The following is a 15,664-nucleotide window of genomic DNA, read 5'->3' on the forward strand; positions in this document are numbered from 1 at the left end:
GCTCGTTCTCATCGCCCCTTCGATACCTCGCGTACTGCCGCAGATCGAAGTCCCTTTCCCCCGCACAGCGACTACAATGAACAAAACAGGAACGCTTGCGTTATACTCAAATAAACACACCGCGCATTCCTAAACGCCTCCTTGAATGTTCTCCCGGGGACGGCATTTAGTTTCAGAAAACGCCCGGGTAAACCGATGAATGGTGATTTCCAAACGAGTGTATCTTCAAGAGTCAAGCCTGTTTAATTGTGTTTATGCGGCAATAAGAGAGCAGCGAAATTTTACCTTACAGGCTCGTAAACGTAACACACAAACAGATAATATTTAATCATCGAAAATTTAATGAATTAATAACTACAACGCTTGTGTTAAACGATGTCCTTGGTTAAACTAAAGCCAGCCTAGTCTGAATGAACAGCACCTTCAGCACCGTACAGCCCAGCGGTATAAACATTGACTTCCCTAACTACCAGTAACCTTTGATTTCCCTCTCTCTCCATCCGCCCCCCTTAGTTCTCTGACCAGTCTGAGTGTCCTGGTTAAGTTGGGTCTCGACCCGAAACGTCACCCATCCCTTCTTTCCAGAGATGCTGCCTGACCCGCTGAGTTACTCCAGCATTTTGTGTCTTGTTGTTTCGTGGACGTTCAGAGTGTTATGTGGTGTTTTCAAGAGCCTGGTGGTTATGGGGGAGAAGCTACAGACAATAGACAATAGGTGCAGAAGGAGGCCACTCGGCCCTTCGAGCCAGCACCGCCATTCAATGTAATCATGGCTGATCATTCTCAATCAGTACCCCGTTCCTGCCTTCTCCCCGTACCCCCTGACTCCGCTATCCTTAAGAGCTCTATCTAGCTCTCTCTTGAATGCATTCAGAGAATTGGCCTCCACTGCCTTCTGAGGCAGAGAATTCCACAGATTCACAACTCTCTGACTGAAATAGTTTTTCCTCATCTCCGTTCTAAATGGCCTACCCCTTATTCTTAAACTGTGGCCCCTTGTTCTGGACTCCCCCAACATTGGGAACATGTTTCCTGCCTCTAACGTGTCCAACCCCTTAATAATCTATAGGAAAATAACTGCAGATGCTGGTACAAATCGAAGGTATTTATTCACAAAATGCTGGATTAACTCAGCAGGTCAGGCAGCATCTCAGGAGAGAAGGAATGGGTGACGTTTCGGGTCGAGACCCTTCTTCAGACTGATCTTAATAATCTTATACGTTTCGATAAGATCTCCTCTCATCCTTCTAAAGGATCCTTCCTATTAGTGGTGCTGGCTCGAAGGGCCAAATGGCCTCCTCCTGCACCTATTTTCTATGTTTCTACGTTTCTATTGAATTTGACCTGGTAATGCACCGATTGCATCCAACCCCATTCCTAATTCCTTTTGCTTTAAAGACAACTCGTGTTTTGTTTGGTTTAGACAGACACAAAATGCTGGAGTAACTCAGCAGGTCAGGCAGCATCTCTGGAGAGAAGGAATGGGTGACGTTTCGGGTCGAGACCCCTCTTCAGACTCAGATTTCAGTTTAGTTTAATTTAGTTTCGTTTAGAGATACAGCGCGGAAACAGGCCCTTCGGCCCACTGGGTCCTCACCGACCAACGATCCCCGCGCATTAACATTACCCCACACACACCAGGGACAACTTATATTTATACCGAGCCAATTAACCTACAAAACCTGTCTGAAGAAGGGTCTCGACCCGAAACGTCACCCATTCCTTTTCTCCTGAGATGCTGCCTGACCCGCTGAGTTACTCCAGCATTTTGTGAATAAATACCTTCGATTTGTACCAGCATCTGCAGTTATTGTCTTATACTACAAACCTGCAGGTCTTTGGGAGTGTGGGAGGAAACCGGAGCGCCCGGAGAAAACCCTCTGACACCCTGACTTATAACTTAGTCCTTCTCTCCAGAGATGCTGCCTGTCCCGCTGAGTTACCCCAGCATTTTGTGCCTATTACCGGGGTGGCGACCTTTCAGTTCTACATCCAAGCGCTGTTTAATCGCGGGGGGGATTCTTTCTGACTCTACGCCCTGACAGACAGCGAATTTCAGACTCCCACCGCCATCTGGGTGGGAAAAAAACATAATCCTTCCAGCCCTTCCACCAATTACTTTAAATGTAACCCTTCTGCTAAGGTAAATAGCTCCCTCTTATTTATTTTGTCTAAACCCCACCTGAGTTCATACCCTGTAATTATATCTCTCATCGCCGGCCTATCCAATCTTTCCTTATTGTGTATGCATTCAAGAGAGAGCTAGATAGAGCTCTCAAGGATAGTGGAGTCAGGGGGTATGGGGAGAAGGCAGGAACGGGGTACTGATTGAGAATGATCAGCCATGATCACATTGAATGGCGGTCGGTGCGGGCTCGAAGGGCCGAATGGCCTCCTCCTGCACCTATTGTCTATTGTCTACATATTTAACTAATCGCATTAGCTATAAGCGCGGTAGAAACACGCCATGTGCGAGGTGGTCGGTTCTATGGAAAACTGAGTGAAGTACCTCGGCGGGTCAAGCAGCATCTGGGGAGGGAAATGGTCAGAAGATGTTTCGGGTCGGAACCCTTCTTCAGACTGATTCCTAGCGTGGTCGAAGAACTGCAGGAATCACAGACGGGCTGGGAGCAGCCATAAGTGATAGGAGAAGAATTAGGCCATTCGGCCCATTAAGTCTACTCCGCCATTCAATCCTGGCTGATTTATCTCTCTCCCTCTCAACCCCATTCTCCTGCCTTCTCCCCATAACCCCTGACACCCGAAACTTATCAAGAATCTATCTCTGCCTTAAAAATATTCATTGCCTTGGCCTCCACAGCCTTCTGTGGTAAAGAATCCCACAGATTCACCACCCTCTGACTAAAGAAATTCCTCCTCATCTCCTTCCCAAAGGAACGTCTAATTCTGAGGCTGTGCCCTCTAGTCCTAGACTCTCTCACTAGTGGAAACATCCTCTCCACATCCACTCTATCCAGGCCGCTCACTGTTCGGCAAGTTTCAATCAGGTCCCCCCCTGTTAGAGTGTGTCTCCCAGGGTCGGAGATAGGATAGACACACCTTGAGGAGATTTCACAACGAAGCAAGAAAACGGAGACTCGAGAAACTACAGATGTTGGAATCTTGGGCAAAAGTGCTGGAGGAACTCGGTCTGAAGAAGGATCTCGACCCGAAACATCGTCTGTCCATCCCCTCCACAGATGCTGCCTGACCCGTTGACTTCCCCCAGCACCTTGTGTTTTGTTCAAGATTTCAACACCTGCAGATCATTTGTGCTCTAAGGACCAGTTTTACTCTGCAATGTATATAATCAGAAAAGATAGTCCCGGGATGGAGAGAGGGGCCACGGTTTAAGAATAAGGGGTCGGCCATTTAGAACTGAGATGAGGAAAAACTTTTTCAGTCAGAGAGTTGTGAATCTGTGGAATTCTCTGCCTCAGAAGGCAGTGGAGGCCAATTCTCTGAATGCATTCAAGAGAGAGCTGGATAGAGCTCTTAAGGACAGCGGAGTCAGGGGGTATGGGGAGAAGGCAGGAACGGGGTACTGATTGAGAATGATCAGCCATGATCACATTGAATGGCGGTGCTGGCTCGAAGGGCCGAATGGCCTCCTCCTGCACCTATTGTCTATTGAATGGGTGACGTTTCGGGTCGAGACTCTTCGGACTGAGAGGGATGGGAGAGGGGGAGAGAGGGAGAGACGGGGAGAGGGGTGTAGAGAGAGGGGGCGATGAGATAGAGAGAGAGAGAGAGAGAGAGTGACGGCGAGTGGGGGAGAGAGGGGGTTGAAAGAGACCGACACAGAGAGGGGGAGAGGGAGAAAGAGAGATTAAGCGAGGGGAGGGGAGGGGGGGTAGAGAGGAGAGAGTGGAGAGTGGCAGAGAGGGAGAGGGCGAGAGAGAGGGAGGGAGTGAGAAAGAGAAAGACAGAGATGGGGGAGATAGATTGAGAGGAAGAGGGGAGAGGGGGAGAGAGACAGAGAGAGACAGAGAGTGGGAAATTGAGATGGGAGAGAGAGAGGGGTGAAGGGGGGGGGAGGGAGGGAGAGAGAGGGGGAGAGGGGGAAATGGAGATGGATAGAGAGAGAGGGTAGAAGGGGAGAGAGGGAGAAAGAGGAACACAGAGAGAGAGAGAGAGAGAGAGAGCAGTTGGTTAGACGATGGAGAGAGGGTGCTGTCGGGAGCAGGGATTGGTCAGGGAACACATGGCAGGGCAAGTGGACGAGTCGCGGCATAACCCGCTCTCCGCTCTCACTTCCAGTGAGCTCGCCTCTAACAAGGTTAAGCCATATTTTAGTTGGGGCTTAAAGTTCTCCAATATCCATTTAACATATTTCTCCCCCTCCCCTCGGTAATTACACTGAATTCATATATCCCAGGGCTTGTCGCGGCCGGTTGGGAAAGTACTTTGCAAATTCTAAACCCTCTTGTTATGATTCCTTTGCAGTCCAGCGAGGAGATCTCGTTCGTCCGCTTGCCGCCTCTCCCGGCTAATCTAAACTTCTACAAACGCGGGTAAGCTCCAAATGTCATTTTACAGCAGTCAGCTTAGTTGGAAGCAGCGTCCCCACCATCCAAGATACCATTGGGAACGTTTCTCGAATGGTGTATGTGTGTGCGGGGGAGAAAAAAAAGTTGATTTCGGCTAGAAATTGGTCACATTCACCCCCTTCGTTCAATGTATTCATTTCGGTAAATTTCTTGACGGTGTTAAATATAATGGCGTTGTTGGATTGTTCAAAGTTATACTTCTTATACTATTGGATTGTTCAAATCTGGCGTGTGTTTTAGAACAAAATTATATAATGGCAGAAGGTGAGATTTGGTAAATGTCCGTTTGAATCCTGCGTTCAGGGAATGCCTGAATTCTATAATAACTATTATTTTAACAAGCTTACAAGATTTGAGAATTTCCTTTCAACGCCGCGGTGTGAGACAGAAAATCCTCTTTTTATGAGTTTAACACGAATTAATCCCAAGCAACATTTTCCAACCTTTTAAGCCCTGGAAATAAACCTGATATTAACCTCGACCGCTGAAGTGATTTACATTTCGATATTTTATTTATAGATTCGTTTTTTTTTTTGCTGGCTGGATTTTATTTTTAAATGTAGGCGCTTGTCGTGATGTAAATACCGGTTTGATTTTGTAGATGTTGTTAAACATAGTTGTACGCAATTCCGACTTATTTGGAGAGCTCTTCTGCCAATCGCCGGGGATAGATAGTCTGTGCGAAATAGAAAGTAAAATATAATTCTACTTTTTACAATCCTAAGGCCTACAAAAACGTCGCCCATTCCTTCTCTCCAGAGAGTTACTCCAGTGTTTCGTGTCTATCTATGGTTCTGAACTTCTTACAATCTTTACAACGAAAATGTCATTAATATTTGCATTGAATTATGCTCTTTTTAAATATATGTGATATTATAAATAGAGAATGATATTGGAAAGAAAGAAATAACGTCTGAACCATAAACAGCGACGAAAATGGGATTTTTTTCGTTGGGTTTTTGCTGTGGTTATTGAAATCTGCCAGACTTCGTTAACATTGTCCACACGACAATAATTTCTACTGTATCTTTACTTCTTTAAAAATTGAATTTAGAAATTGAGATTAAATAGAAATTGAAAATTTGACCTAAATTTCTTTAACCTAAAACGCATTAAAATTCGTTGGCCAAAATGTTCCGATCGGAGTATGATTAGATTGTGAAATATCGTTCCATATTATATCTTTCTATGTTTCTATATTCGTGTTTAACGCGAGTCTTGCACAGGTAGCTGGAAGTGTCTCTGTACTTTCTGTGTACGATGGGGAACTTAGAAAGCAGAAGCCTCGCTGTTTACAATTAATTTAGACATGTAACCAAACGCAGGTCAATATATTATAAGAAAATAACTGCAGATGCTGATACAAATCGAAGGTATTTATTCACAAAAAGTTGGAGTAACTCAGCAGGTCAGGCAGCACCTCGGGAGAGAAGGAATGGGTGACGATTCGGGTCGAGACCCTTCTTCAGACTGAACACGAATATATTAATCAGTTGTTATTTGTGACTGTTGTTAGCTTAGAATAGTTTCCCTGCCCACACCCTAGACACCAAAATCCTTATGAATGTATATTTTGCATTACTGAAGGGTAAAAACACAAGTTTGTTTGCGTTCTAGACTTAATGTACCGTGTAAATCCCACAGTCACAATTACTGTTGTTGTCAGACACTCGTTTCAGAGTAAGACCGAGATATATTTATTAACTATCTTGGATTACTAAATGTCCAATGTGGTTTCTGCACTAACTTTACACACACTCGCCTGCACATCTTACACAAATGTCAGCATTTTATATTTACGTGACGTTTGGATTGTTGAGGGTTTAGGGATTATCAGTTTCCACATCCATTCTTTATTGTGCAGGGGGAATGAACTGCATACGCAGTTTGGTCTGAAGAAGGGTCTCGACCCCAAACGTCGCCCATTCCTTCTCTCCAGTTGCTGAGTTACTCCAGCTTCTTGTGTCTAACTTCCATAATCCACACACGCATGTTCGCCTACAAACCGCGCATATTCTCTATCAACACGTGTAATAAATGGATCACTGTAAACTATTTGTGGAAAGGCGATGTCGGGTAGAGATTCGGCGGTGGAAAGATTCAGCAGATGGGAGAAGTTATCAAGGCCAGCGAAGTTCTTAACGTGGAATCTATCTCCTGTATTTATTCACAAAATGCTGGGGTAACTCAGCAGGTCAGGCAGCATCTCAGGAGAGAAGGAATGGGTGACGTTTCGGGTCGAGACCCTTCTTCAGACTGATGTCAGGGGAGGGCCGGGACAAAGGAAGGATATCTCCATCATTTTGAGAACAAATACCTTCGATTTGTACCAGCATCTGCAGTTATTTTCTTACACTATCTATCTCCTGTAATATCCAATGCAATTGTCTGAAGAAGGGTCTCGACCCGAAACGTCACCCATTCCTTCTCTCCAGAGATGCCGCCTGACCTGCTGAGTTACTCCAGCGTTTTGTGTCTATCTTTGGTTTAAACCAGCACCTACACAATTGTGCACCGTCTACACTTCTAGAGACTGTTACCTAAACGGCGCGGCTAAAACAATGGAGAAACCACGAGAGCGCTACGTTAAATTGTTTTCCAGTGCTGTGGGGAAAGCAAATTTATTCCCCATTGCTGAAAAAATCCACCAGACTTCGTAGAGGGCGTAAATATATACTTTAAATCGGTCGTAGATAGACACAAAATGCTGGAGTAACTCAGCGGGTCAGGCAGCATCTCTGGAGAGAAGGAACGGGTTACACAAAACAATTGTACGAAAATTCAACTTTCCCTAAACTTCCAAAGTAACAAATTTATCAAATAACGATTTTAAAAAAATACAAAACACCCCGGATGCTGATAATTTAAACTAAAACTAGGAGATAGTGCTAATTCGACGGGTCCCGACTTGAAACATTAGTACCTATCCATGTTCTCCACAGATGCTGCCTGGCCCGTTGAGTTACTCCAGCACTCTGTGAAACGTCACCTATCCATGTTCTCCACAGATGCTGCCTGACCCGCTGAGTTACTCCAGCGTTTTTTGTGTATTTTTTGTTGGGTAAGATTTACATTCGTTTGAGAGTCCGATCGAATAAACAAATCCCAAACGCAAACTCTGATAATGGGCGTTAAATTCATAAATTACAGCTGTGGGATTCTAATTGAGTTTTTCGAAATGGAAAGTAACATGAAGTTATTATTCTTGTTTTCACAAAGAATTGTGAGAATAAAATATAAGAAAATAACTGCAGATGCTGGTACAAATCGAAGGTATTTATTCTCACAAAATGCTGGAGTAACTCAGCAGGTCAGGCAGCATCTCAGGAGAGAAGGAATGGGTGACGATTCGAGACCCGAATCGTCACCCATTCCTTCTCTCCTGAGATGCTGCCTGACCTGCTGAGTTACTCCAGCATTTTGTGAGAACAAAATAGTTGTTTTTCGTGAAGTTGAAAGGGAATTGGCCATAATGGGCTACGGAGGTATTTTCGACATGATTTCACACTTTGACTTCCGCGGTCGGCTTTGATAAATGCACGCTAGACTTCCCAAATTGTTCCAATAAACAACTCGAAAAGAATTGGATATACAAGCGACCGGTTTACAAAAAGAAAAGCCACCAAGCGGAGAAAGAAGTCTGGAGAAGGGTCTCGACCCGAAACGTCGCCCATTCCTTCTCTCCTGAGATGCTGCCTGACCTGCTGAGTTACTCCAGCATTTTGTGAATAAATACCGCGGAGTTAAGGAGTGTCTTAATTCAAAAACAATTACTGCTAAAAGTGTGCATTTACCCCCCGAGTTGGTGTAAGTGTGGGATCTTTAACACCTTATATTTACCCACATTTCCGCCACCAATTTCGCAGCCAACAATAATAATTAATCTTAGATAGACACGAAAAGCTGGGCTAACTAACTCAGCGGGGCAGTTACTCCGGCGTTTTTGTGCCTGTCTTCGGTTTAAACCAGCATCTGCAGTTCCTTCCAACACATTCATTGATCTTAGATCTGGTTTTCAGATTGTGGCACGGTTTATTTAGTGCGACGGATCGGCGGGGGTTCTCGACGCGGTGTAAATGTGGTCCACAGGGCTTGTTAATGAACGGACAATAGAAATAATTGAAGAGGTGGTCTCTATATTTACCCCGCAGTCAAGTAAACAAGGCGGCCATTAACTTGCGCCTCTGAGTTGATAACATCATTCCCTCAACGCCTGGCGCTGTATATTGGACTGATTGTTAATTCGCGCCTTCCTAATTACCACAACCTTCTTAATTACAAGTGGGGCGAGGGAGGTATTCCATTACAGATCATTCCTCAACCCTAAAATTCCTTAAACTAAAATGCATTAACAGGTAACCCAGGAAAAATCCAACTTTTTCCCCCCGATTGCTTCGAATTCAAACGCACAAGACTGTGATTAAGACTATAGACAATAGACAATAGGTGCAGGAGGAGGCCATGCGGCCCTTCGAGCCAGCACCGCCATTCAATGTGATCATTCTCAATCAGTACCCCGTTCCTGCCTTCTCCCCATACCCCCTGACTCCGCTATCCTTAATAGCTCTCTCTTGAGTGCATTCAGAGAATTGGCCTCCTGAGGCAGAGAATTCCATAGATTCACAACTCTCTGACTAAAAAAGTTTTTCCTCATCTCAGTTCTAAATGGCCTACCCCATATTCTTAAACTGTGGCCCCTGGTTCTGGACTCCCCCAACATTGGGAACATGTTTCCTGCCTCTAACGTGTCCAACCCCTTAATAATCTTATACGTTTCGATAAGATCCCCCCTCATCCTTCTAAATTCCAGTGTATACAAGCCCAGTCGCTCCTAGTCGTTTGGGACTAATCCAAAGATTAAACAGAAACTAATTAGAACAGTATCCCTCCCTACTAAGAGCAAGTCTTAAATTGAATAAAACTCAACTAGTTGTAACTTTTGCAGAGAAAAAAAAGTTTTAGTTTAACGCACGAAGTTTTTATTGATTGCAAATTTTCTAAAATATATATATATATATAATTTATGAATTAAACGCCCATTATCAGAGTTAACGTTTGGGATTTGTTTATTCGATCGGACTCTCAAACGAATGTAAATCTTACCCAACAAAAAATACACAAAAAGCGCTGGAGTAACTCAGCGGGTCGGGCAGCATCTGAGGAGAACATGGATAGATGACGTTTCACAGAGTGCTGGAGTAACTCAGTGGGTCAGGCAGCATCTGTGGAGAACATGGATAGGTACTAATGTTTCAGGTCGGGACCCGTCGAATTAGCACTATCTCTTAGTTTTAGTTTAATTTATCAGTATCCGGGGTGTTTTATATTTTTTTTAAATCGTTATTTGATAAATTTGTTACTTTGGAAGTTTAGGGAAAGCAGAGATGTTGCCTGACCCGCTAAGTTACTCCAGCTTTTTGTGTCTATCTTCGATTTTTTTTGGTGTGTTTCTTTTCTAAAATCAGCTGAGGTCTTACAAGGGTGCAAAGGGAGAGATTTCGGGCCAGACAGGAAATTGCAAATCACACGGGTCGTCGTCTATCGCTTGCGTCCTCTTTAGTGTGTGTGTGTGCGTGTGTGTGTGTGTGTGTGCGTGTGTGTGTGTGTGTGTGTATTTGTGTGTGTGTCTGTGTGTGTATGTATGTGTGCGTGCATGTATGTATGTGTGTGCATGTATGTATGTGTGTGTGTGTATATGTATTTGTGTGTGTGTGTGTGTGTGTGTATATATGTATTTGTGTGTGTGTGTGTATATATGTATTTGTGTGTGTGTGTGTGTGTGTGTGTGTGTGTGTGTATGTATGTATGTGTGTGTGCGTGCATGTATGTATGTATGTGTGTGTGTGTGTGTGTGTGTGCATGTGTGTGTGCGTGTGTGTATATATGTATTTGTGTGTGTGTGTGTGTGTGTGCGTGTGTGTGTGTGTGTGTATATATGTATTTGTGTGTGTGTGTGTGTGTGTGTGTGTGTGTGTGTGTGTGTGTGTGTGTGTGTGTGTGTGTGTGTGTGTGTGTGTGTGTGTGTGTGTGTGTGTGTGTGTGTGTGTGGCGCCGTCGCGTTAAAGCTGTTCCTTGTCTTGCACTTACAAGCCACTTCCCCACGCCAAGCGGGAGGAGGGGGGAATGGGACTGGAATACAATTAGACGCCCGTTTAAATTAGTGAACGCCATCGTGGTGATCTACAAGCACTGGCCGGAGGGGAGGGTCAGAAGAGCGGAATAAGCTCGGGCGGAAAGTGTGGGCAGCGTTGAGTTCGGGTTCGAAACCCACCGCCGCCAACTTGAAAAATCACAATTTAGTTTAATGTAATTGGAAAAAAAAATCTTCTTTGTTCTCGGTGAGTAATTGCGGTTCTCAGGGGAGTGGGGGGGGGAGGAGGGTGGGGAATGTGCGTCTTTCTGGTTTAAATTAATAATCCACGCTATCGAGGCGCGTTAGTGAAGAGAAAGAATGGGAGGAATTCAGGTACAGGGGGCGAGGAGGTCAAACGACCGACTTTGGGGGGGGGGGGGGGGGATATGGGGAGATTTAGCATGGGGGGGGTCCACAACTAGTGGACCCCGAGTGAGGGTGTGTTGCAGGCAGATACTGTGTACCCACTGATAATATAAGAAAATAACTGCAGATGCTGGTACAAATCGAAGGTATTTATTCACAAAATGCTGGAGTAACTCAGCAGGTCAGGTAGCATCTCGGGAGAGAATGAATGGACGACGTCGCCCATTCCTTCTCTCCCGAGATGCCGCCTGACCCGCTGTACGCACTGATAAAATTCCTCTCAGAGGCCTTGTTGGCAGCAGTCTAAGTGTCCATCTTAGATGTGTGAAAGGAACTGCAGGTGCTGGTTTAAACCGAAGACAGACACAAAGTGCTGGAGTAACTCAGCGGATCAGGCAGCGTCTCTGGAGAGAAGGAATGGGCGACGTTTCGGGTCGAGACCCTTCGTCAGACCTAGTCTGAAACGTCACCCATTCCTTCTCTCCCGAGATGCTGCCTGACCTGCTGAGTTACTCCAGTAGTTTGTGCACGCCTGAGATGATGATTCGGGGTTGTATCTTGTATCTTGTATCTTGTGTTCCGAAGAGCCCACCGGTGAGATTACTGGAAATATCCCATACCCATTAGATATCATAAAATGCTGGAGTTATGGATATCACAAAATGCTGGAGTAACTCAGCGGGACAGGCAGCATCCAGGAGAAAGGGAATGGGTGACGTTTCGGGTCGAGACCCTTCTTCAGACTGACCCACTAGGGATTATTTTTAACACTATCCTGCCCCACTAGGGACAATTTTTACATCTACCAAGCCAACTAACCTACAAAAGATTGGGACCCCTCTTCAGGTAATGAGTGTAAGATACGTTTAACCCTTCAAGTTCTCTATATAACAGAGGAACACCAATCTACCGGGTCAGTCTGAAGAAGGGTCTCGATCCGAAACGTCACCCATTCCTTCTCTCCTGAGATGCTGCCTGACCCGCTGAGTTACTCCAGCATTTTGTAAACAAATACCTTCGATTTGTACCAGCATCTGCAGTTATTTTCTTACACAACCCAATCTACTGGAGGATCTGATTTATTGTCGGTACATCTGACAATTGACACTTTCTACTGGACTGGATTCTTAATGTAGGGACTCGATTCAAAAGGTCGACAGTTCCTTTCCCCCTCCCGCTTCCTAGATTTAGTTTCGTTTTAGATAAAGAATAATAATTAACAACCTTTCCGTGTGAGATTGGTAGGGAAAAACACTGCAGATGCTGGTTAAAATCGAAGGTAGACACAAAATGCTGGAGTTACTCAGCGGGTCAGGCAGCATCTTTGGAGAGAAGGAATGGGTGACGTCTCGGGTCAATAATAGACAATAAACAATAGGTGCAGGAGGAGGCCATTCGGCCCTTCGAGCCAGCACCGCCATTCAATGTGATCATGGCTGATCATTCTCAATCAGTACCCCGTTCCTGCCTTCTCCCCATACCCCCCGACTCCGCTATCCTTAAGAGCTCTATCCAGCTCTCTCTTGAATGTATTCAGAGAATTGGCCTCCACTGCCTTCTGAGGCAGAGAATTCCACAGATTCACAACTCTCTGACTGAAACAGTTTTTCCTCATCTCAGTTCTAAATGGCCGACCCCTTATTGTTAAACTGTGTGGCCCCTTGTTCTGGACTCCCCCAACATTGGGAACATGTTTCCCGCCTCTAACGTGTCCAACCCCTTAATAATCTTATACATTTCGATAAGATCTCCTCTCATCATTCTAAATTCGAGGTCTCGACCCAAAACGTCACCCATTCCTTCTCTCCCCAGATGCCGCCTGACCCGCTGAGTTACTCCAGCATTTTGTGTCTACCTTATAAGATTTTATAGTCACTTAAGGCTGGAACATAAAAATCTAAAGTTTTCTCAAAGGCGCGGTGTTCGTAGCGGGAAACGTGAAGGGTTAAAATGCAAAGGGGCAGAATGTGGACATATGGAACTGCAAGCGCTGGTTTGTACAAAAAGGCACAAAGTGCTGGAGTAACTCGGCGGGTCAGGCAGCATCTCTGGAGAACGTTTCGGGTCGAGACCCTTTCTCAAACAGTTAACACAGCGTCAACAAGATACAGATAACACCGCTTGCGATGGATTGAGATTTTTGAAAAAAATATTTAATGACGTTTTAAATCTGAAATGAAACCAGAAAATGTTAGGCATATTTGTCGGGTCAGACGGCGTCTGTGGCCGGCTGTTTCCACGATTTTCAGTTTTTATTTCAATTAGTGTGGGCGATGTATTGAGCTTTCTGTGTCGTTTCAACTAAAGTTATTTAAACTGAATATCCCGAGAGTATGACAATAGACAATAGGCGCAGGAGGAGGCCAGTTGGCCCTTCAAGCCAGCACCACCATTCAATGTGATCATGTCTGATCATTCTCAATCAGTACCCCGTTCCTGCCTTCTCCCCATACCCCCTGACTCCGCTATCCTTAAGAGCTCTATCTAGCTCTCTCTTGAATGCATTCAGAGAATTGTCCTCCACTGCCTTCTGAGGCAGAGAATTCCACAGATTCACAACTCTCTGACTAAAAAAGTTTTTCCTCATCTCAGTTCTAAATGGCCTACCCCTTATTCTTAAACTGTGTGGCCCCTTGTTCTGGACTCCCCCAACATTGGGAACATGTTTCCTGCCTCTAACGTGTCCAACCCCTTAATAATCTTATACGTTTCGATAAGTATGCCTCTTCGCCCTGCAGTCCTTGTGAACTGTAAGAGGTGAATATTTTGGAGACGGAATTAGAACGGTCCCAACCAGTATCTCAGGCATAAAGGCCCCTCGGCCCATCGCTTCCGCCTCGACTATCATTTACACTTGTACTAAATGTTGTGCCCTTTATCCTGTGTACACCATGGACGGCTTGATTGTAATCAATGTGTCGTCTTTTCTTCGGGTTTCGGGTTTCAGAAGGGTCTCGACCCGAAATGTCACCCATTCCTTCTCTCCTGAGATGCTGCCCGACCCGCTGAGTTACTCCAGCATTTTGTGATACCTTCGATCTGTACCAGCATCTGCAGTTATTTTCCTACTAAACTAAAGATAGATACAAAATGCTGGAGTAACTCAGCGGATCCGGCAGGATCTCTGGAGAAAAGGAATGGACTATATTTCGGGTTGGGACCTTCTTTATTCTCCAGAGATGCTGCCTGACCCGCTGAGTTATTCCAGCGTTTCGTGTCTCTCTCTTCAGTGGAAAGCAGCATCTGAAGTTCCTTCCTAAACTAAACCAAACCAAACCAAACCAAACCAAACCAAACCAAACCAAACCAAACCAACCCAACCCAACCCAACCCAACCCAAACCAAACCAACCCAAACCAAACCAAACCAAACCAAACTAACCCAAACCAAACCAAACCAAACCAAACCAAACCAAACCAAACTAAACTAAATTAAACCAAACTAAACTAAACCAAACCAAACCAAACCAAACTAACCCAAACCAAACCAAACCAAACCAAACCAAACCAAACTAAACTAAATTAAACCAAACTAAACTAAACCAAACCAAACCAAACCAATCCAAACCAAACCAAACCAAACCAAACCAAACTAAACTAAACTAAACCAAACTAAAATAAACATTTGTAATGGTATGGATAGGAAAGGTTTCGAGAGATAATATAGACATTATTGTGTAAAAAGGTATATTCATATGATTGTAGGGGTGAGTGAGCATATATGCAGTTATGTATGTATTTTAGGTATTAGTTATTATAGATAATACTTGATAAATATTGATTAGGGAATGGGGGTCGGATTAAATAAGTCCACACTTCTTCCTACTCCTTTTCGCACATGTAAAGACGTTAAGTAATGGATGAAATTCTTTGTATTTCTTCTGTTTTTTTTTGTTTATTTTGTTTTTTAATTGATGTCTTTTAACATGTACGAAATAAAATGATAGAATTAGAATTAGATGTGCGGGCGAACGCGGGCAATTTAGGTGGGGCAAGCGTAGACGGGGCATCTTGGTTTAGTCATGGGCAAGTTGGGCCGAAGGGCCTGTTTCCGTGCTGTATAACTTCGGAGTCGGTCTCAACCTGAGAATGGGACAGGCTTTGTGTTGGAAGGAACTGCAGGTGCTGGTATAAACCGAAGATAGACACAAAAAGCTGGAGTAACTCAGCGGGTCAGGCAGCATCTCTGGAGAGAAGGGACGGGTGATGTTTAGCGGAGTGGCAGAGTTGTTAATCGGTGTGTATTGTGTATCGTTGTGTATTGTTTTAATTGGCGTGTGGTCGCTGTGTTTTGCCAACCTCGATACTGTAGTTTGCTGATCTTTTTCCTGATCGGTTTGTCCACAAATTACAGGCTCAGACGAAATAAATTGCAACAAGCTTAGTACATTTGTTCTTCCCCAAATATATTCCCAACCGTTTTCCAAATGTTATTTTCAAGTCGGGTAGAGCCGCTGCCTCACGGCGCCAGAGACCCAGGTTCGATCCCGACCTCGGGTGCTGCCTGTGTGGAGTTTGCACCTGGGTGACCGCACGGGTTTTCTCCGGGCGCTCCGGTTCCCGCCCCTCCCAAATCGTAGGTTAATTGGCCGTTGTAAATTGTCCCTAGTGTGCAG

At 44.8% G+C, this 15,664-nt stretch overlaps 1 protein-coding gene across 1 annotated transcript in view; it reads left to right on the forward strand.

Moving 5' to 3' along the window:
- The first annotated feature begins 4,253 nt into the window (after nucleotides 1-4,253).
- Nucleotides 4,254-15,664, forward strand: part of LOC144611681 (homeobox protein otx5-like) — a 35,693-nt gene continuing 24,282 nt past the window's right edge. Inside the window, 2 exon segments of the mRNA XM_078430900.1 lie at nucleotides 4,254-4,279; nucleotides 4,447-4,514. The gene's annotated coding sequence lies outside the window, so the exon portion shown is untranslated.

Source organism: Rhinoraja longicauda, chromosome 41 (genome assembly GCF_053455715.1).
Source record: "Rhinoraja longicauda isolate Sanriku21f chromosome 41, sRhiLon1.1, whole genome shotgun sequence".
Classification (NCBI taxonomy): domain Eukaryota; kingdom Metazoa; phylum Chordata; class Chondrichthyes; order Rajiformes; family Arhynchobatidae; genus Rhinoraja; species Rhinoraja longicauda.